The sequence below is a fragment of the Triticum aestivum genome, chromosome 7B (assembly GCF_018294505.1).
Source record: "Triticum aestivum cultivar Chinese Spring chromosome 7B, IWGSC CS RefSeq v2.1, whole genome shotgun sequence".
Taxonomy (NCBI): domain Eukaryota; kingdom Viridiplantae; phylum Streptophyta; class Magnoliopsida; order Poales; family Poaceae; genus Triticum; species Triticum aestivum.
In genome coordinates, this window is record NC_057813.1 from 541,597,292 (window position 1) to 541,618,715 (window position 21,424).

A 21,424-nucleotide genomic window follows, 5' to 3' on the forward strand; every position below is an offset into this window, starting at 1 on the left:
CCGATTCTTTCTATCCGGCGCCACCGAGTTCAAATGTCATAGCCACTGCCACAAACCCTAAGCAAATCGGTCTCACCGATAGGGATCTCGGTCTCACCGAGATGACATTGTAATCTCTATGTGTATGTCCATTATCAAAATCGGTCTTACCGAGTTTGAGCAATCGGTACTACCGAGATTACAATGCAAACTCTCTGGTTAACTTATTACCAAAATTGGTCCCACCGAGTTTGAGTAATCGGTCCCACCGAGTTTGCCTGACCAACTCTCTGGTTAGCTTATTACCAAAATCAGTCTCACCGAGTTTGTGTAATCAGTCTCACCGAGATTACGTTATGCCCTAACCCTAACCATATCGGTCCTACCGAGTTGCATATCGGTCCCACCGAAAATCCTAACGGTCACATTGTTTACTAAATCGGGCCGACCGAGATTGATGAATCGGTCCCACTGAGATTGGTAAATTGTGTGAAACGGTTAGATTTTGTGTGGAGGCTATATATACCCCTCCACCTCCTCTTCATTCGTGGAGAGAGCCATCATAACGAACCTACACTTCCAAATTACCATTTTTGAGAGAGAACCACCTACTCATGTGTTGAGGCCAAGATATTCCATTCCTACCATATGAATCTTGATCTCTAGCCTTCCCCAAGTTGCTTTCCACTCAAATCTTCTTTCCACCAAATCCAAATCCTATGAGAGAGAGTTGAGTGTTGGGGAGACTATCATTTGAAGCATAAGAGCAAGGAGTTCATCCTCAACGCACCATTTGTTACTTCTTGGAGAGTGGTGTCTCCTAGATTGGCTAGGTGTCACTTGGGAGCCTCCGACAAGATTGTGGAGTTGAACCAAGGAGTTTGTAAGGGCAAGGAGATCGCCTACTTCGTGAAGATCTACCGCTAGTGAGGCAAGTCCTTCGTGGGCGACGGCCATGGTGGGATAGACAAGGTTGCTTCTTCATGGACCCTTCGTGGGTGGAGCCTTCCGTTGACTCGCGCAACCGTTACCCTTCGTGGGTTGAAGTCTCCATCAACGTGGATGTACGATAGCACCACCTATCGGAACCACGCCAAAAACATCCGTGTCTCCAATTGCGTTTGAATCCTCCAAAACCCTTCCCTTTACATTCTTGCAAGTTGCATGCTTTACTTTCCGCTACTCATATACTCTTTGCATGCTTGCTTGCTATATGTTGTGAATGTTAAACTTGTGCCTAAACTCCACTTAGACTTAAAGAAGTTAAAAACTGCTACTTTTGTACTTCCCCCCCTCTAGACACCTCTTCTCAAGGTCCTACAGGGACCCCCTACCCGAGATCTGCCCGTTTTGACACCGACACCTAGTCCTCTATCTGACCCGCCGTCGGGCCTATCAGTGAGTCGCCAGACCAGTGAGCCGCTAGACTCGTGAGTCGCCAATCCTCCGGCGGGTTACCAATAAAACGCCAAGTTGCAGCCAGGTCATATATCCGTCCGGGTCATACCGCGGGGTATATCCCCGACATTAGCCCCCAGTTTAATTTGGATTTATCCATGTTAAACTAATCCTGCAAAATAACTCAAGAACAAATTTGACCGGTTGTGCTCCGGGTTAAATATTCTTGTAAGCCGACACCTGAGCATCCTTAAGTCCTTATCATTTTCTTGTTGATATATACATGTCCATGATCTCATGGAAAATCTTCTTTGGCAGATATGTTTAAACTTTGTCAATGCAAACAAATCTTGATACTTCTTTTGAAAAAATCCGGGTCAACAGGCCAACTTTAGAATCAATTTGCTGACATTGGTCTCTTATAGAGAAACATTGTTAAGAAATAATCCACTTGAATCGGTTTCCAAAGCGCCGGCTTAATAAAATATTGGTCTTGAAATACTCATCTGATTTTCAATTGTCTTGAATATGTAGAACTTGCCAATTTATGATTACCAAAATTGCCAGGTTATAAATAGATGATGCCAAGCCATAATTGTTGTCGACGTCGGGTCATAATTATTGGTGATGCCGGGTCATGATTGTTGCAGACACTGGGTCAATTTGGTTTGCTCAAAACTGAGAATTTGAAGATTTTTCTCCCTTATATCCATATTACCTGTAGCCCCAAGTCTTGAGCAGAGCAAAGTGATGACTTAAGACTTGAAGAAATCCATGTTGTTCATCTCAATCACTAGTAAAAAACTGAATATTCCATATATGTAGCCCCCAAGTGTCGGGTTGCCATGCTTGCAGCAACCTGGGACTTGTAATTTCCTTATGCTCATAAAAACTTCAACAAGTGTAGCCCCCAAGGGCCGGGTCATTATGCAATAATGAGCAGGGACTTTGTATATTCTTCATTGAAAATATCATCATATGATGTAAACCCCACCATGGGGCTCGAACCCACGTCCACAAGGTTAAGAGCTTTGTACTCTACCAACTGAGCAGTGGACCCTTCAATATAATGGATTAAAGCTTGTGTTCCTTGGATTTTTGACAGGAGAAATTGGTAGCCCCCAAGGGCCGGCTCATTATGATGTGATGAGTCGGGTTTTCAATAAGACAAGTAAGAAATAAATTTGCATTAGCCCCCAAGTGTCATGGTGGATGCTTGCAGCGACATGGGACTTCCATATTTAATATAGTCATGATTTGAATAATATAGCCCCCAAGAGTCGGGTCGTAAGCCTGCAGCGACTCGGGACTATTCCTTCCATTGCAGAATAAATCATATCCATTGATAAAGAAATAATAGCCATTGCGCTGACGCGACTTTAAAAACCTCAAGCATACTATTGGTTATTGATAACCATAAAAAGTCCAGCCATGTTTGGCTATTAAAGTTTTGAATAATATAATCCGGTATGAAAACCTTAATCATTCAATATCATCATGAAAATCCAGCAAATTTTGGCTATGAAAGAAGTGAATACCTTATCGGTTTGACAAGTAAATCCGGAGTTTAAATACTCAGTGGCTCTTAGCCGATGACGACCTAATGCGCATTCATTGTAAGCCAGTATTTTTATAACCCGGTGGCTTATAGCCTTTGAGAAAATCAATAATTCATAACCCTTTTGAGACACCAGTTTCAATCTTTGATGATAGGCTTGAACTTAATCATTTATGTAAGTGATAGCTCTTCAAATCCTGCATAGAGTTTAGACAACATATGCCCTGGCGACTTAACGTCAAAAGCCAGGCGGGTTATCAAACCTCAGATAACAAAAATAAATATCATACCTATGATTCTTATGAACATTGTCGGCTTATCATGCCAGTAAGGGTAATAACCCTGAAGATATAGAGCACAACGACCTGTTCACTTTAGTCACGCCGCTGACTTATCACGCCCAAAGCTTAGAGCCAGCGCTTCCAAGTATATAAGATTATCATACGCTGGCGACTTATAGTCCAAAGCTAGGCCGGGTTAATAAACACCGGGTATGCTCAAATATGAGACATAAAGATGAAGGCTACATGGCCTGAATTGTCTCAAGCCATATGTTAATATGGCATAAATATATGAATCCCAAAAAATGTTCAGAAAAAGAAAACAAATCAAAATCAAGAAAACGAGGCTTTCATAGGCCGCCAAGCCTAAAGCTCAAAGGCATTCATGGCGTATGAGCCGGACCAAGAGGGTTATTTCACAGCTATGCTTCGAATACGAGCAGGAAGCCCCCAAGTGTTTTGTGATCATGACGTATGAGCCGGACCAAAAGGGTTATTTCACGGCTATGCTTCAAATACGAGCAGGAAGCCCCCAAGTGGTGTGTGGCATTGAGTCGATCAAGAGGGATATTTATAGCTATGCTTCGAATACGAGCAGGAAGCCCTCAAGTGACCATAAGTTTTGGCATTGCGCTGATCAAGAGGGATATTTATAGCTATGCTTTGAATACGAGCAGGAAACCCCCAAGTGGCCATAAGTTTTGGCATTGTGCCGATCAAGAGGGATATTTATAGCTATGCTTCGAATACGAGCAGGAAGCCCCCAAGTGACCATAAGTTTTGGCATTGTGTCGATCAAGAGGGATATTTATAGCTATGCTTCGAATACGATCAGGAAGCCCCCAAGTGACCATAAGTTTTGGCATTGCGCTGATCAAGAGGGATATTTATAGCTATGTTTCGAATACGAGCAGCAAGCCCCCAAGTGACCATAAGTTTTGGCATTGCGCCGATCAAGAGGGATATTTACAACTATGCTTCAAATACAACTAGGAAGCCCCCAAGTGACCATAAGTTTTGGCATTGCGCCGATCAAGAGGGATATTTATAGCTATGCTTCAAATACGAGCAGGAAGCCCCCAAGTGACCATAAGTTTTGGCATTGCGCCGATCAAGAGGGATATTTATAGCTATGCTTCGAATATGAGCAGGAAGCCCCCAAGTGACCATAAGTTTTGGCATTGCGCTGATCAAGAGGGATATTTATAGCTATGCTTCGAATACAAGCAGGAAGCCCCCAAGTGACCATAATAAGATAAGCCCATAAGGCAAGATACCCATGTTTGAACCACGCATCATAGCAGCAAGTTCTCTTTGGCAACCTTTAATTTTTCTGAGAACTCGAACTTGCGAGAGATGAATTCTTCTTGAGCCGGAATTTAAACCGAATATTGAGAGCTTCAAAGCTTTGTGGGAAATAGATTTCCCTTTAACCGGATTTTGAACCGAATCTTTCCTTATAAACCAGATTTTTTCGATGAGACGGAACTTTTAGATTACCCAGCACTTGTTTAAGCCAGAAATTGTTTTGATAGCCTTTTGAATTTTCACCAATGTAGCAGTAGCCTCTGGGACTGGGTTATTTTCCCTCCATTGACCCAGGGTCATGAATTGGCTGAGTCCTGCCATTGTAGCCCCCGAGTCTCAAGACGACTCGAGAAGTCGGCTTGAGATTCTTCATATTTGACCGTGATATATACCGGTATGAGTCATTCATCAACTTAGCGATATAATAGTCCCTTTTGCAGTAGAGAACTTGTCCTGCATTGGAGAACTTGCAAGCCAAAGTAATTGCTCTTTTAAAGAAAGTAATATATAATATATAAAAATATACTAGCTGGATTTCACCTGATATGTCAGGCCAGAAATTATTCACCGCGGAGTTGATGATCACCACGGTGAAGCTGAAATCAATCACGGTCGAGTCGGCCACGAGAGCAGATAGATGAGCCAGCCGTGGTGTTGTAAGCCAACGCGGACGGGTGAGTTAATCGCTGGTGCACGGACGAGCGAGTTAATTGCAGGCACGGTAAGCCGTGCGGACGGTGAGTCAATCGCGGGCGTGGTTCCGGCTAGTTGATGTATAGTGAGCCGCAGAGACCACACTTTATTGGCAGATGATATGTGCACCACCCAGAGATTAACTGGGATATACAGAAGCCCGCAGCAGAAAATCACACTTCCCGGGATGCCATGAGCTGATAAATCTGCATGCACAAATAGTACAAGTCAAAGTAGAAAAAAATCTTGAAAGATTTAATATCTGGATCAAATGAAATAGGATAAATAACACCTGGTAGTGTCATGCAGCAGACGTAGCAACTCACAGCAACCAGTATCAGACTAGCCAGCTAGTACTAGTACTTCTGCAGCAACAGCAATAGCGCTAGCAACCAAAAGGGTACGTATCCTTGGTCTCACATGGAGTAAGTAGCACCAGCTGTTGATGTGACTCATCTTTGATCAACGCAAGCAGCAGCGGCCCCGACAAAAGCCAAAGAAAAGAACATAGGAACCAACGAATCTCTCTCGCCTAATCCCTTCTCACGCAGGTCAGCGAGGCAGCAGCGGCGGCTCAAGGGCAGCAGCTGGATCTGGCGCCTCGTCGCAAAGTCCACGCGGGAGAGGAAAGAGAGGTGCGTGCAAGCCCGCTGGGCGGAGTAGTGCCGTGACAACAGGGTGCAGGCCTGAGGGCCGCGGGGGCCGGAGCAGAGGACGCCCGTAGGGCGGTTTGGCCAACGTAGGACTAGGCGCGCGGCAATGGAGGCGGCTGACGAAAGGAGTCACTGCGCGGCTATGGAGGCGGCGTCCAACTCGGAGTCGATGAGGAGCTGCTGGCGATGTAGTGGATCAGGCGCGGTGGCTCACGGGCGGACAGCTAGGCCGCTTGACCGGGGCGACTCAGTGCACAGCTCGGACAGCAGGCACTCGTCTCGCGGCGGCAGCAGCAGCAGAAGCAAAGAAACAAATCGCGATGGTGACTGCAGCGGGAGCCGTGTCAATAGGTGGAGGCCAGGTCAGGCCGACCAGGCAAGGGTTCAAGACCGGGCGATGGCTCTCAGCAGAAGAGGCCGAGTCGAAGGTGGTCAGGGGGTAGCTTTCGGCGACAGAGGAAACGGTGTGGCAAACCGGACAGAGCCGGGACGCGGCAAAGGCGGACCAGGCAATTTGATCCTTTGATGCTTGGTGACTCGATGGCGACTCAGATTGACAGCAGGTCAACATAGGCGACTAGAAACAGACGCGACAGCGGCTCTCCCGCTGCTTGAAACGGCAGAGGCGATGTCAAGGCACGGCCGGCCCGATGACGTGGCCTCGGCGGCAGAGGCAGAGGCAGAGGCGGAGACTGATTCCCTGGCTTCATCCACTTCCAAAACTGCAGGCGATTTTTGTCTTCTTCCTATGAGGATGACTCGGTACTGGCTTTTGATGTAACAATCGATCTGTCTCTTAAATCTCTGTGAGCATGTATGTACTAATATTCTGGTCGGCCTTGAGTAGATCTCACGTAGAGTAGAAAAAGTACAAAGTGTACAAGACTAGTACTCCAGTACTTAGCGAGTAATAGCACCTAATTTCATCGGGGCTTGAGCCTCAAACCTAGTTTTTTTAGCCCTGACCGTAGAACAATTGTTCTATGGTAATTTCATTAATAAAATAGAACAAATATGTTACAAGTTATAATACAAAAGGAAAAGTGAAGAAAAAAAGCAAAGAGCATCAGCCAATCCCAGTTCTAGATATCATATGTAAATCCATTAGAGGTTTAACTCAGTCCATTCCTTGATCTTATTCGCTTTGTCTTCTTTGGCTCGAAGTTGCACAGCCCAGAGACCTTCCGATAGGTAAAACTTCCAAGAATCAATAGCAGGTGGTGCCGACCGAAAGATCTTGTCATTTCGCACAGACCATAAGCTCCAACAACTCATAATAATAATATCTAGAGCCAGATCTTTGGGAAGCCGTGTAGAAATGAGTACAATCTCATCAAAAGAGGAGATACCTCTGGTTCTATCAGGCACAATGACATCCCAGCAGGCCAAAGCAAATGGGCAATCCCATAATAACTGAATTAAAGTTTCTTCCATTCTGTCCGAACAAAGGGCATAGTTGGAGTCAGGGAGATGCATATTGCATGTGAGGAGCATATTCCTTGTGTTAATCCGATCGTGTAGTAGAAGCCAGCCAAAAATCTTGTGTCTCAATCTGCATGAGGTACCCCATAATTGCTGAAAGATGCAATGGGCAGAGGGGGGCCCATAAGACGCTTGTACATTTTCATAGAGGAGTACTGCCCTGAAGGCCAATGATATTTCCATATGTCCCTGCTATCAGTTTGGGTTCTGGATATTAACATGTCTTCCACCCTGATTAACTGTTGGTAGGCTTGCATGGAGAGTGGCCTATGGGAGAGGGTGCTGAGATCATCATGATTTGTCACAGTTTGGAGGGTACAGTCCTTGTGAAGAGCAAAAGAGAATAGCTCTGGGAATTTTGCTTTTAATGGAAGTCCACCCCAATTATCAGACCAAAAGAAAATGGTATCTCCTTGACCAGCTTGACAAATGGCATGTGATTTGTAAAGGGGAATGAGCTTGAGCAAAGTCTTCCACCAGAAAGAGCCAAGCAACTTATCACTAGGTGGTCCATTTTGGTAGTAAGTTTCCCAAATGATGTTCACCCAAGGGGTATCCACTTTATTAAAAAAATTATGGAGAAACTTCATCAGCATGGCTTTGTTGTGGACAGAGATATCAAGAATGCCTAGTCCACCTTGTGCTTTAGGCTCACAGACAGTATCCCATGAGATCATAGCAGTTCCTGAGTCCAAAGATCCAAATTTTCTCCACATACAATTCCTTAAGTAGCTTTCAATTTGCTTGATCATAGCTTTTGGTAACATTAAGGAGCACATGAAGAAGATGGGCATGCTGGCAAAAACTGATTTGATCAGGGTGAGTTTGTCACTAGTGGATAAAAGGGTAGAGCAACTTAAGAGTCTATTCTCAATTCTTCTCAACATGGGCATGAAATCCACAATTCTTGGTCTGTTAATGTTGAGGGGTACGCCAAGGTAAGCATGAGGAAGAGTACCAATCTTGCAGCCCAGAATCTCTGAAAGCTCTATCATTTTGGCAGGAGGAGTGTTAATGGGAATCATAATGGATTTAGCATAATTAACTTTGAGACTAGTGTAAGTTGCATAGTGGAGGAGCAGATTTTTAAATTGAAGTTGAGCACAATCAGCATTGGCCACCAATATAGTATCATCAGCATATTGAATAATAGGATACTCTGGGCAAGAGGCATGAATAAGAGGGGAGCTGATCAAGGAGTGGTTCATGGCCTCATGAACATTGTTTGAAGTAGATCAACAGCTAGAACAAATATGAGGGGGGATAAAGGATCCCCTTGTCTAACCCCTTTCTTACAAAAAATTGCTTGCCAGGGATACCATTAAGGAGGATAGAGGAGAAACCAGAGCCATATATCATCTTGATCCAATTAATCCATCTGCTGCCAAATCCCTTTGCTTGAAGGATATCCACAATAGTATCATGATTGATCATATCAAAAGCCTTTTCAAAATCCAGCTTGAGGAGAATGATTTCTTTCTTGGATGAGTGGCATTGGTGGATGTACTCATAGGACCAGGCCAGACAATCTTGTATGCATCTATTATTGAGAAAGCCATACTGATTTTTATGCACCAGAGAGAGGATCACCTTTTGTAATCTATTGGCCAACAATTTTGTGAGGATCTTAAGAGTGCAATTCAGCAGAGAGACGGGTCTGAATTCAGCAGGAGTAGAAGCTTCCTCTGTTTTAGGGATCAAGGTGATAAAAGGAGTAGTTGATGCTCTGAAGATTGACATTCCCATGGTAGAAGTCATTAATAAGCCTATAGAAATCAGGAGCAATGATAGGCCAGCAAGCTTTTAGAAAAGTAGCATTAAATCCACCTGGGCCAGGGGCTTTGTCAGCAGACATATGAAGCACCACATGATCAATCTCAGCAGTGGTGAAGGGGACCTCAAGTTGAGCCAGATTCTCATTATGTGATATAAGATGGTTCAGGAAAAGAGGGTTTTGTGTGGCAACAGAAGTACCCATCCTATCCTTGAATGCTCTGTATAGGATGGCAGCTTTAGCACTGTGAGAGTAATGTTCCAAGTTGTCCTCATCTTTGAGCATAGAAATACAATTATTCCTATGCTTGATAGTAGCTTTGGCCTGGAAGTATTTAGTATTAGCCTCTCCCACCTGAATTTTCCTGATGGTGGCTCTTTGCTTCCAATACAATCTTTGATGTTTAAGTATCTTTTCCAAATGAGACTTAAGGATGGTCCTACTATTAGATTCCACAATAGTGAGGTCCCTGGCTTCTTCCAAATAATCAAAACACAGATCATAAAGTTGGTATTGTCAATTATTTTCTTGAGATCAGAAAGGTTTCTGGCCCAATTTTTCAGCCCTTTCCTTAGTCTCTTAAACTTAGTTGCAATGACCTTGGCACTATCTGTCTCATGCACATCCTGTGTCCAAATATTGTGGACCACAGACAGAAAATCATTATGTTCCAACCAATAATTCTCAAATCTGAAAATGTGAGATTTAGGAATAGAGGTACCAATCTTGACCATAAAAGGGACATGATCAGATGTGGTTTTGGCCAGAGGATGGGCCAAGGTGGCAGGGTAGCTTAAAGTCCAATTCTCAGAAGTAAAACACCAATCAATTTTTTCCAAAAGGGGCCAATCTTACATATTGCTCCAGGTAATTTTTTTGCCTTTAATAGGGATTTCAATCAAGGATAAATTGTTGATAGCTTCATTGAAAGCTAACATATTGAGAATATTGCCTCCTTCCTGATTTCTGTTGTGAGGATATCTAATGTGATTGAAATCACCAAGAACCATCCAATTACTGTCTTCAGGAGTTTGGAAATGTTTAAACCAATCAATAAAAAGTGGCCTCTCTTCCTGCTGGCTAGGACCATAAACATTAGTCAAAATCCAATTGTCCCCATTGTGGGAGGAAGTGAAAGAGATTGATACGGAATAGATATTTGTGTGGAAAAGTTGGCCCTGGAACACCTGATCATTCCATACAATAAGCAGTCCTCCTGCAGCACCTACAGATGGTAGGTATTCAAATTTATTGAGCCGCCTAGGGCAAAAGTTCTGCAAGAATGTACTATCAATCAATTCTCTCTTTGTTTCTTGAATGCATAAGATAGCACAGTTAGATTCCTCAATCTTATTTCTGATATATGTCCATTTCTCGGGATCATTCAAACCTCTAACGTTCTAGTTCAGGATTGACCAATCCTTATTCATGATAAAAGACAGAGTAACACTGACACAGCCACAGAAACCATCTGAAAATGGAGCTCTCTTTCTGACGGAAAATAGGACTGACACATGCATAAGTCCAAGGAATGTACCATACATAAAAAGCATTCAGAGTGTCAAGCATCCAAATCACACACCATAGAAGACAGTGAAAAATCATGTAGCAGAACATCTCAAACAACCGAGGAGGATTGACAGTAGCATAGTCAGAAGTAGACAGTGCAGCATAGAGACAAAAGGCTCTGTATAGCAGAATTACACCCTTGACATCTTTACAAGAATCTTTCCAAAAGCTAGAACTAGCCAGACACATGGTAGAGTGCTAAGCTTCTACTGAGGATAACTGGAACTAAAAATTAGGAGCTGACTCCAGGGGTTTCCTTGGCAGTTGGATTGCCCTTGCTTTTCTTGTGTTTGGTAGCCAGCTTCTCCTCTGAAGTATCTTGAGCAGCCACCTTGCAGAAAGAAGTATTGAGACTTTTAATCACTTTTGCAGGTATTGGAGGAGGAAGAGAATGACAAGCAAGACAATTCTTATCCATGCAAATCTTTTTCTTATGACCTTTTGCTAGCTGTTGTAATCCACAACTCCTTCTTACCTCAGTCTCCACCAGTGGGACCTTTTCCTTTCTTTTCTTGATGTTATGCACATTAGAAGTAGATGCAGGAGCCTGGGCCAACATAGGAGCAGTTGGAGCTGGTGAGTTGACTTCTTGCTCCTATGTGTCATGTGCCAAAGATTGAGAGAAGAACAAGGATGAATCCACAGGAGGACAAGACTGAGGAATAACAAATGGCAGGGTAGTAATACTGGCTCCTTGAGTAATAATCTCCCAGACTGTTGAGGTAACAAACTTCTTTGCCCAGTCAAATTTATCAGGTGTAAGAAAGTGACTGACAGAAAATTGACCCATTCAACAGGTACCTGAATTGTAGCTTGCTCCTTGTTAGAAGGGGCAAAATGCTTGTTCCAGACTTCAGCCCCTTCCTTTCCCAAAATATCATCCACCTTAACTGTGTCTATTCTGTCATCTATGCTCAAAGCAGAGAATCTCAAGTTATCTTCTTCTGAAATATATTCATTTCTTTGAAGAAAAGCAGGGTATGGAAAACCAGGGGGAGCAGAGAGCTCACAAGAGGAAGATGACTCACCCAGGTCTCCAGATACAATCAGCTTTTCAGTACCAACAGTTGCTGTAGGAGAGGTAACTTTAGTTCCCATTCTTTGTTCAGTAAGCAAATCTTCAGGCAGGTTAGACTGAGGCCGAGAATCCATAAGATTGGGGTCTTGTTCAGTGATGATAGCAAAAGGAGCAGATGAATTCATATTGTTGTAGACCATGATGATGTGATTTGTCATGGTGAAGGCTTCCAAGAGCATAGGATCCTCTCTGTTAGCCACCAAAACAGACTGAGATGGGATTAGCATGAGGTTCAGACTCAGGTCATTAATAGGTGGAGGAACCACAACATGGGCCTCCACATGGATGTGCTATTGAACAGACAGTGGGCCAACAAGCCCAGCTTGAGTTGCTGGTGTCTGCTCCTGGTTAGGCCCAATGGGCTCATCCACCAAATTCAAATCTGGCACAAGTGGTGCCAAAGGTCCAGCCACAGATACACCTGTGTTTCCACTGCTAACAGACTGTCCTACAGAGAGTGTGAGGCTGCTATGTGGTGCCAAATTCCAGATTCTGTGGTTGATCTTCCTCCATTGGAGCCATCAAATCTTGAAGCTCTAGAAACTCACCAGGATGTAACTCTTGATCAATGACAGGGTTACCTTCAGGCATAGCCCAATGCCCCCAGCCAGGCATCTCTTCTGGGTATTCTTCCTCCTCTAACTGCTCCTCATTACCTTCATTTTGTGGAGTCAAGTTGAGATTCAGAGGTGGGTTTCCTGGAGGCACAACCTCATGGTGTTGAAGTGGACCAAGGAAATGGTTGTGCTGGTTGGGGTGATGATGAGGCTGAGCAGGTTGTGGGTGAGGATTGCCAAATGGTGGGATCTGATCCTCATCGTGCGGTTCCTCCCCAAGAACATGATGTTGAAGAATTACCATAGGAACAGTGAGAGAGTCAGAGTGTTCCCCATCTCCAAAAACAATACTTGAAGGTATGTATCTCAATTCTTCCACTTTGATCTTAACCATCTGATTCGCCTTAGTGCTCCTGACTCTGTCCCACATAACAAACTTCCCAAGTTTACTAACTGCATCATTGATTTCTCTAATGTTCCTTCTGTCAAATGGATAGCCGCAGAGCATAACCCAAACCTCTCTAGTAAGAACAAGTTTTCTCCAGTTGAGACCCTTGTCATGGTTTTGGAAGATAACATGGACATCAGTATACTGGTGCGGGCTACTAGCCACCAGATCGTCCCGATCGAAAACACTGTTGAGTTGAACATATGCTTGCCCAAATGGACACTGTGTAATCTCTCGAAAGCCTAAATGTCTGTTAGTGAGGAAATCTGATAGTACCTCACGCACCGTGTTGAAGTCCACCGGGAGATTTGGCATGGGCACGATGGTTGCGATGGCCCAATCTTCGTGGAGTGGAGTTGGCGCCGCCACAAGTATTTTGATCCGAGCAGGTCTCCCCTCCACCGTAATGCTCTGGTGGTTAGGAGGGAGGAAAGGGGAGGGATCAAACGGGAAGGAGGCCATGGCGACGGCACGCTCGGGAGGGGTGATGGACGAAGCTAAGATGTGCGGCGGGCTCTGGGCAATGGGGATGGTGGCGGATTGCAGTCGCTGTGTAGCAGAAGGCGATGGGGCGGAGTAATGGAGGGAGCCAACTCAGGAAGGAACATAAGAGGTAATATCGAGGCGAGCAGGAGATGATGGCTGATTGACCGCACCTGCCAATTCAGTAGCGGGAATAGTGGCTATGTGCCTTGGAATCGCAATCGCCCGACTTGGGCCAGGTAATGGGTTGGCGGGCTGATGGTTGTTGGGCTGGGTTGAGGAGTATCAATCTTTAGAAATGTGGCCCCAATTCTTGCAAGCCCGACACTTAATCCGATTAGTACAGTTGGGCGGGGCATGTCCAAAGAGAAGGCAGCGCACATAGAAGGCCTATTGGGTGTTTTGAAATTGCGCTGATCCCGCCCTTGGCTGCATGATGGCAGATGAATGACCATTATTGCCATTATTGCCATAATGTCCCGATGATGGAGCATGAAGGATTGACTGAGTGAATCGATCGGGCGAAGCCTGATGATCAACACGAGTAGGAATGGGAAAAAACCCAGGTGATCTAAGAGCATTGTCGGTGTCAAAACCGGCGGATCTCGGGTAGGGGGTCCCGAACTGTGCGTCTAGGCGGATGGTAACAGGAGACGAGGGACACGATGTTTTTACCCAGGTTCGGGCCCTCTTGATGGAGGTAAAACCCTACGTCCTGCTTGATTAATATTGATGATGTGGGTTACAAGAGTAGATCTACCACGAGATCAAGGAGGCTAAACCCTAGGAGCTAGCCTATGGTATGATTGTTGTTCGTCCTATGGACTAAAGCCATCAGGTTTATATAGACACCGGAGAGGGCTAAGGTTACACAGAGTCGGTTACAATGGTAGGAAATCTACATATCCGTATCGCCAAGCTTGCCTTCCACGCCAAGGAAAGTCCCATCCGGACACGGGACGAAGTCTTCAATCTTTTATCTTCATAGTCTTGGAGTCCGGCCGATGATGGTAGTTCGGCTATCCGGACACCCCCTAGTCCGGGACTCCCTCAAGCATCAACGTAGGATTTCCTGGGGTGACGATGGAAAACATGAGTCCATTCATCCTCTTTCTCTTGGAGGTATTGATCTAGTTCCCAAGAGGAGTTGGGGCCTCCTTCTCCCCAAAGAAGAAAGTTAACATTTAGAAGGGGAAGAGAAATGTTGCCCCATTTGATGATGGAGAAACCAACTTCTTTGGAAGAGACGATAAACTTGAAAGACCAATTTTGCAATAACTTGACTTTAAAAAGGGAAGCTCTACCCCCGAAACAAGCCAGAAGAATAGTGCTAACCGATTCTTCCATGAGGCGTAGGCGAGATCTGGTGAATTCAGCCACCATAGGGAATTCTTCAGAATCGAGATCTTCAGCATGGTTGATCGGAACACCCCATTTCCTCCAGATTTCAGCAGGAAAATCTTGACCCTTGTCGAAGTCGAGGTCGGCAAGAGCCATGGTCGGGAGGGAGGTGGAAGCGGCAGTAGATCTTGGATGATGGAGTTGGAGTGGCACCAGCGGGAGATCTCAAAGACTCCGGCGAGGTGCAGGCTAGCGGCGAGGAGGCGTGGACGCCGGGGCCGGAGTGGCCACCAGCGGGGCTAGGCGGGGGGCGCCGGTTGGCTGTCTCTCACGTGCAACTTCGTTGCTTCCTCCCTCAAACCTAGTAGCAGAAACTTTGCAACTCGGTGGATCGGACCGCAGAAATTTTTGTCGGTCTCAATGAAAATTACTAATTGACAGCTTGCCAGACTCGGCGTACAAACAAAGTCAATCTTCTGTTGGTTTCAATAGACCGCGTCGCAATCCTTTGCATTCTTTTGCCGAAACGCAATCCTTTGCATTATTGGTCCATGTGCATGAGGTTTTGGCCTTGGTCCATTGAGAAGTTGGAGCAGGCCTAGGGAGCCACGCCATGCAATAGCAATGGAATCTGATGCTCCAAATTGCAGTTAGACATGGATGACGGAGCCATCGAAACCTGTCGGTCTCGGCGACTTGTACCTTGTATCAATTGATGTCGGATGTGAGACTTCGACTTGCAGTGGCCACGGAAATTAACCCGGCCTCGACGGATCCTCTGGTCGTGTGCGCCGGCGCATAAACACAACCCTTATTTTATCTTGATCTATCGCTTTGACTGTTTGTCGACAATGTTATCTTCTACGCCGGCTCTTTTTCATTCGGCACACTGCGAGCTTCTCGATCCCTAAGGAAATCCCTCCAAGAACTCAACACCATCGTGCGCAGGCCCCACGGTGGGCGCTAACTGTCGTGGAATTATCACGATAGATTTCCTAGTGTGAGGACTTAGTCGTGAGGCCAATGCATCTATGTGGTAGCTTGAACGGGGTTGATCGGGATGAGAGATACGAGGCGGATCAACACACAAGACAAGGATTTAGACAGCTTCGGGCCCCAAGACGCATCATCCGATAATACCCTACATGCTATTTGTGGCTAGGTCTTATTATGCTCATGAGGGAGTCGCCGCATAAGCCGGCTCCCCTTTGTTGTATCTAGCCTTCGATTATTTTCCCTCCCCCCTTGGGGTGCCCTGCCCCTCCTTATATATGTTGAAGGGGCGGGTTACATGACTAGTCCTAGTAGGATCAGGATTACTCTATTACAAGTGGAGTCCTAGTCTTGCTTCCTTTGTAGGAGAATATTCCTTATGCCTTCCCTCTTAAGCCGGCCCACGATAACATGAGCCGGCCTTCTAGGCCTTGGGCCTACTCCTCTATCTAACCCGCCGTCGGGGCCATCAGTGAGTCGCAGGCTCGTGAGTCGCCAGACCAGTGAGCCGCCAGACTCGTGAGTCGCCAATCCTCCAGCGGGTTACCAATAAAACGCCAAGTCGCAGCTGGGTCATATATCCGACCGGGTCATACCGCGGGGTAAATCCCCGACAGAAGGTATGCATGCATCTTCCTATTATGTTCTTGCTGTTATGTTCTTGTGCGTAAGAGTTACTCTCTGCATTAGCATGTTATGTTCTAGATGCAGCAGTATAGCAGCTAAGTCTAGCATGCTATGTGAACAAGGTCTACTAAATGCAGTAAACCAAGTTTTTCCAAACTGCCATCAAAGATTTTGCCTTAGACACTAAGGGAGTCCTGGATAAGGGGGTATCCAGAGAGCCGGACTATGTACTTTGGCCGGACTGTTGGACTATGAATATACAAGATTGAAGACTTCGTCCCATGTCCGGATGGGACTCTCCTTTGCATGGAAGGCAAGCTTGGCGATTCGTATGATAGATCTCCTTCTCTGTAACTGACTCTATGTAACCCTAGCCCCCTCCGGTGTCTATATAAACCGGAGGGTTTAGTCCGTAGGGCAAGAACAATCATACCATAGGCTAGCTTCTAGGGTTTAGCCTTTACGATCTCGTGGTAGATCAACTCCTGTAATACTCATATCATCAAGATCAATCAAGCAGGAAGTAGGGTATTACCTCCATCGAGAGGGCCCGAACCTGGGTAAAACATCGTGTCCCCAGTCTCCTGTTACCATTAGCCTTAGACGCACAGTTCAGGACCCCCTACCCCGAGATCCGCCGGTTTTGACACCGACAGACACCTCTATGCAAATTTCCAGAATGCTGGGTTTAGGGGTGAAGATCTTAAGAAATGCATGGATAATGCTAGTTATGCTTATAACCAGCACAAGTTTAACATTGCCATGAATGACCTGAGAAATGAGAGTGAGGAAGCTTGGAAGTGGCTAAGTGGAATACCTAAGCACACATGGGCTAGGCATGCTTTTCACACTAACTGCAAGATAGACTTGGTTGTTAACAACCTGTCTGAGGTGTTCAACAAGTATATCCTAGATTTTAGGGAAAAAACCTATTATAGGACTATGATTGATGGTATTACGGACAAGCAGATGGTGAAGTGGCATAGGAACAGAGAGAGAGAGAGAGGGAAGGCAGCTCTGTGGCATATCACACCACATTATGCTGAGAAGCTTGAGGTGGAAAAGGAAAGGGCCAGATTCTGCAAACCTATTCAAGATGGCGTAAATCTTTGGCAAGTGACCAGTGGGCAGCAAACACATGTTGTAAACTTGGAAGTTTATACTTGTGGCTGCAAAAAGTGGGACCTGTCTGGCATACCATGCAACCATGCAATATCAGCAATAAACAAGGCAAAAGGATTTCCAAAGGACTATGTCTACAATTTCTTCAAAAAACCTTTTTACCTTGTTGCATATGAACCAATGATATATCCAGTTCCTGGTGAACATGATTGGACAAGGACAAGTGGACCAGACGTAGAGCCACCCAAATTTCATGTGAAGAATGGGAGGAGGAAATAGAAGAGAATAAAGGGCAGATTTGAGGTTCCAAAACCAAATGACAGTTCAAGAATGGCCACTATAACATGCAGCAACTGTGGCCTCCAAGGCCATAGGTACACCAACTGCAAGCAACAGTTGAGTCCAGAGTTGGCTATGAGGGAAAACAAGCATGCGGTAAACCCTTGTTAATTGTACTTGTTAATTGGTCTTGTTTCCTTGTATGTTTTATGTGCTAAACCCTTGTGACTAACTACCATGTTTGCAAGGCACCTGCCAGATCAAGGAATGAAGCTACTCCACCTGCAAGATCAAGGAATGAAGATACTCCAGCAGGAAGATCACAATAGCCACCATCAAGATCACAACAGCCACCAGCAAGGTCACAACAGCCACCAACAAGGTCTGCTACTGCAAGATCAGCTTCTGCAAGATCTGCTACTGCCAGATCTTCTAGAGGGTCAGCTAGTGCAAGTTTTGCAAGGCCTTTCACTGCCCCAAGATTTGCTGCTGGAGCTTCATCTTCTGGTCCTTCTACTTCTGGTGCTCCTCCTTCAAGTGTCCCAAGGAGTCATACTGGCTGGATGTCATTCTTTACTGCTAGTGGTAACACTTGTGTGATAGAATGGTGCATTTTATGATTTTGAGCAATGAATGTTGCAACTTCGGTGTGATGTGTACCAGAAAATGCTTATGGATTTTTTTTCCGAACTAAGTTATTTGTGCTTCAAAACTATGTATGTTCTGATGGAGTACTAAGTTGGGTCTGATGTGTACTAAGTCTCATCCGAGCAATGTTTAATGTGTACTAAGTTTAATGTGATTCTGAACTATGTATGCTATGATATTTGTTTGTTTATAGATTCATATGGTTTTTGGTTGTTTATAGATTCATATGATATTTGGTTGTTGGGTGGCTCAGCGTCGACGGAACCCTATCAACCCCACTAGTTGGTTTAGGGTGGCTCGGCATCGACCGAATCCTACCAACCCCATTAGTTGGTTTAGGGTGCCCCGGCATCGACGGAGCCCTACCAAACCCATTAGTTGGTTTAGGGTGGCTCGACATCGACGGAACCCTATCAACCCCACTAGTTGGTTTAGGGTGGCTCAGCGTCGATGGAACCCTACCAACCCCATTAGTTGGTTTAGGGTGGCTCAGCGTCGACGGAACCCTATCAACCCCACTAGTTGGTTTAGGGTGGCTCGGCATCGACGGAACCCTACCAACCCAACTAGTTTGGTTTAGGGTGGCTCGGCGTCGAGGGAACCCTATCAACCCCACTAGTTGGTTTAGGGTGGCTCGGCATCGATGGAACCCTACCAACCCCATTAGTTGGTTTAGGGTGGCTCGGCATCGACGGAACCCTATCAACCCCACTAGTTGGTTTAGGGTGGCTCGACGTCGACAGAACCCTACCAACCCAACTAGTTTGGTTTAGGGTGGCTCGGCGTCGACGAAACCCTACCAACCCCACTAATTAGTTTAGGGTGGCTCGGCGTCGACGGAACCCTACCAACCCAACTAGTTTGGTTTAGGGTGGCTCGGCATCGACGGAACCCTACCAACCCCACTAGCTGGTTTAGGGTGGCTCGGCATCGACGGAACCCTACCAACCCAACTAGTTTGGTTTAGGGTGTCTCGGCGTCCACGGAACCCTACCAACCCAACTAGTTTGGTTTAGGGTGGCTCGACGTCGACGGAACCCTAACCACCAAACATGAAAGCAACATCTATCAATATATATAAACCATCATCCATCATCCATCTATCAAAGCAACATATATCATTAGAAGGAATAACTTGAGCCATCTAACATCTATCAAAGCAACATATATCATCACATGTATAACTTGAGCCATCTAACAGCCATCAAAGCAACATATATAATCAGAGGTATAACTTGAGCCATCTAACAAACCATTAGCTAAATAACATAGCATAGTGGAGTTCAACATAACTATAGATTCTTACAGCCATAATTAATAGATTCTTACAACATTAGTTAAAGACCATAGCATAGTGGAGTTCAACATTGTTCACAACTACTACATCCATACATTACACTTCATTAAACCACCCTTCACAAAAGACTAGCAAAGCCATCTATCAAAGCAACATATATCATGATAGGTGTGCTCTGCTTCATCTAGCCAGATCATCTTCATCTACCTCATTCCTTCAAGATGTCATGGATCAACTTCAACTTCTCTTTGCTCTTCTCCAGTGACTTGAACTACACAGCAAGCTGGAGCTTTAACTCATCCCTGCATCTTATCAGATTCTCATGTCCCCTCTTGAACTGGACATTCTCTTCTGTTAGTTTTTTCACAGACTGGGTGAGCTCATCAACCTGAATCTTTAAATTGTTGTTGCCTTCAGCTAGCTTTTCCTTCTCTTTCAAATGATTCATCTTCAGGTTCCCAATGACACTGCCTTGAGCTTCTACCAGGTTCATCAGCACTTTGTACTTCTCTTGCATCTTGAAGTTCTCTGCCTCTTTCTTCTCCATCTCATTCTTCATGGCAGCCACAGCTGATGCACTGGTAACCTCAGCTCTCTTCTCCTTAGCCTACACATAGCTGAAATCCAACATCCTGTCCTCCTGGGCATTGAGAAGTTGATGGACATCTTCAACTAGTTTGTCATAGTTGGCATCCAGATTCCTTTTCTCTTCTTTAAGGTTGTGGATAGTAAGTGAACTATCCAAGTTATCTTTCCTCCTAGCAGTCCTGCTGTCTTCAAACATTTCCCAAAGCTTCAACAATGCATTTTGCATTGTGGGGGGCCACTCTGGGTCAGCCCACGCAAGAAAACCACAATTCTCACCTTCCTGTAATATAGCAAACACTTATATTGTTACTCTCTAAAGAATTACCATTATGAAATGGCACTTTAAAAAAATCAACTAACAGCATAAGAACTACAACCTATACATGTGACCAACTAAACAATGCTACTTCTATTGCAACCTATACCGCCTCAATTAAAAATTAGCATCTACATTGCTAACTAAGCTGCTGGCCAAATATAATACTACAAAATAGTGGGCAATTTAACTAAACAGAAATATACATGAGCACATGCCCACACAACATGTTGGAGTGAGCTTCAGTATTGATAAATAACTAAACTATGAGCATCTCCACTGCCAACTAAGCTGCTGCCCATATATATATTACTAACATCAGGTGGCATGTTTAACAAAGGTGAGCATCAAAACTACTAAATGCTAAACAATGTGCTTCATCATCAGTAGTACTAACTATATTACAGTGAACATAGAGAGAGAGAGAGCATCAATCTTACAGGCTGAGCACAAACTAGAAACCTCATGTCTGTCTCAAATGATTCAAAAGCTACACGACGCTCAGTTGGCAGCCGATGCACCACGCAGAGCCCCTCTGGTGCTTTCTCCAAGCCATTGTAGTCTTGGTCTTCAATGCTAGCAGGAATCTACAGGAGCAAATCCCCAAATCAGAAAACCAGATCATCAAATCCCCAAATCCCCAAATCAGAAACCCTAACCCTAACCCTAACCCTAGCTCTACCACTGACCTGATAATGCATACCGTCGTCGTCGAAGGAGATCTGCAGGCTGGACAAGTCGTCGCTGCTCTCATCCTCGAAGACCATGGCGCGGCGGCGGTGGCGGACGCGGCGGTCTGCGCGGCGAGCGGCGGCGGATGGGAGAGACGAGGGCGATGGGGCGAGGAGAGGGACAGAGTGCGGCTGGCTCCGGTTCGATTCCACCCGAGCCAGCTACATACATCGACCGGGCCGGATGTGACAAGTGACCAAGCGGGTGCGCGTGGGTACGC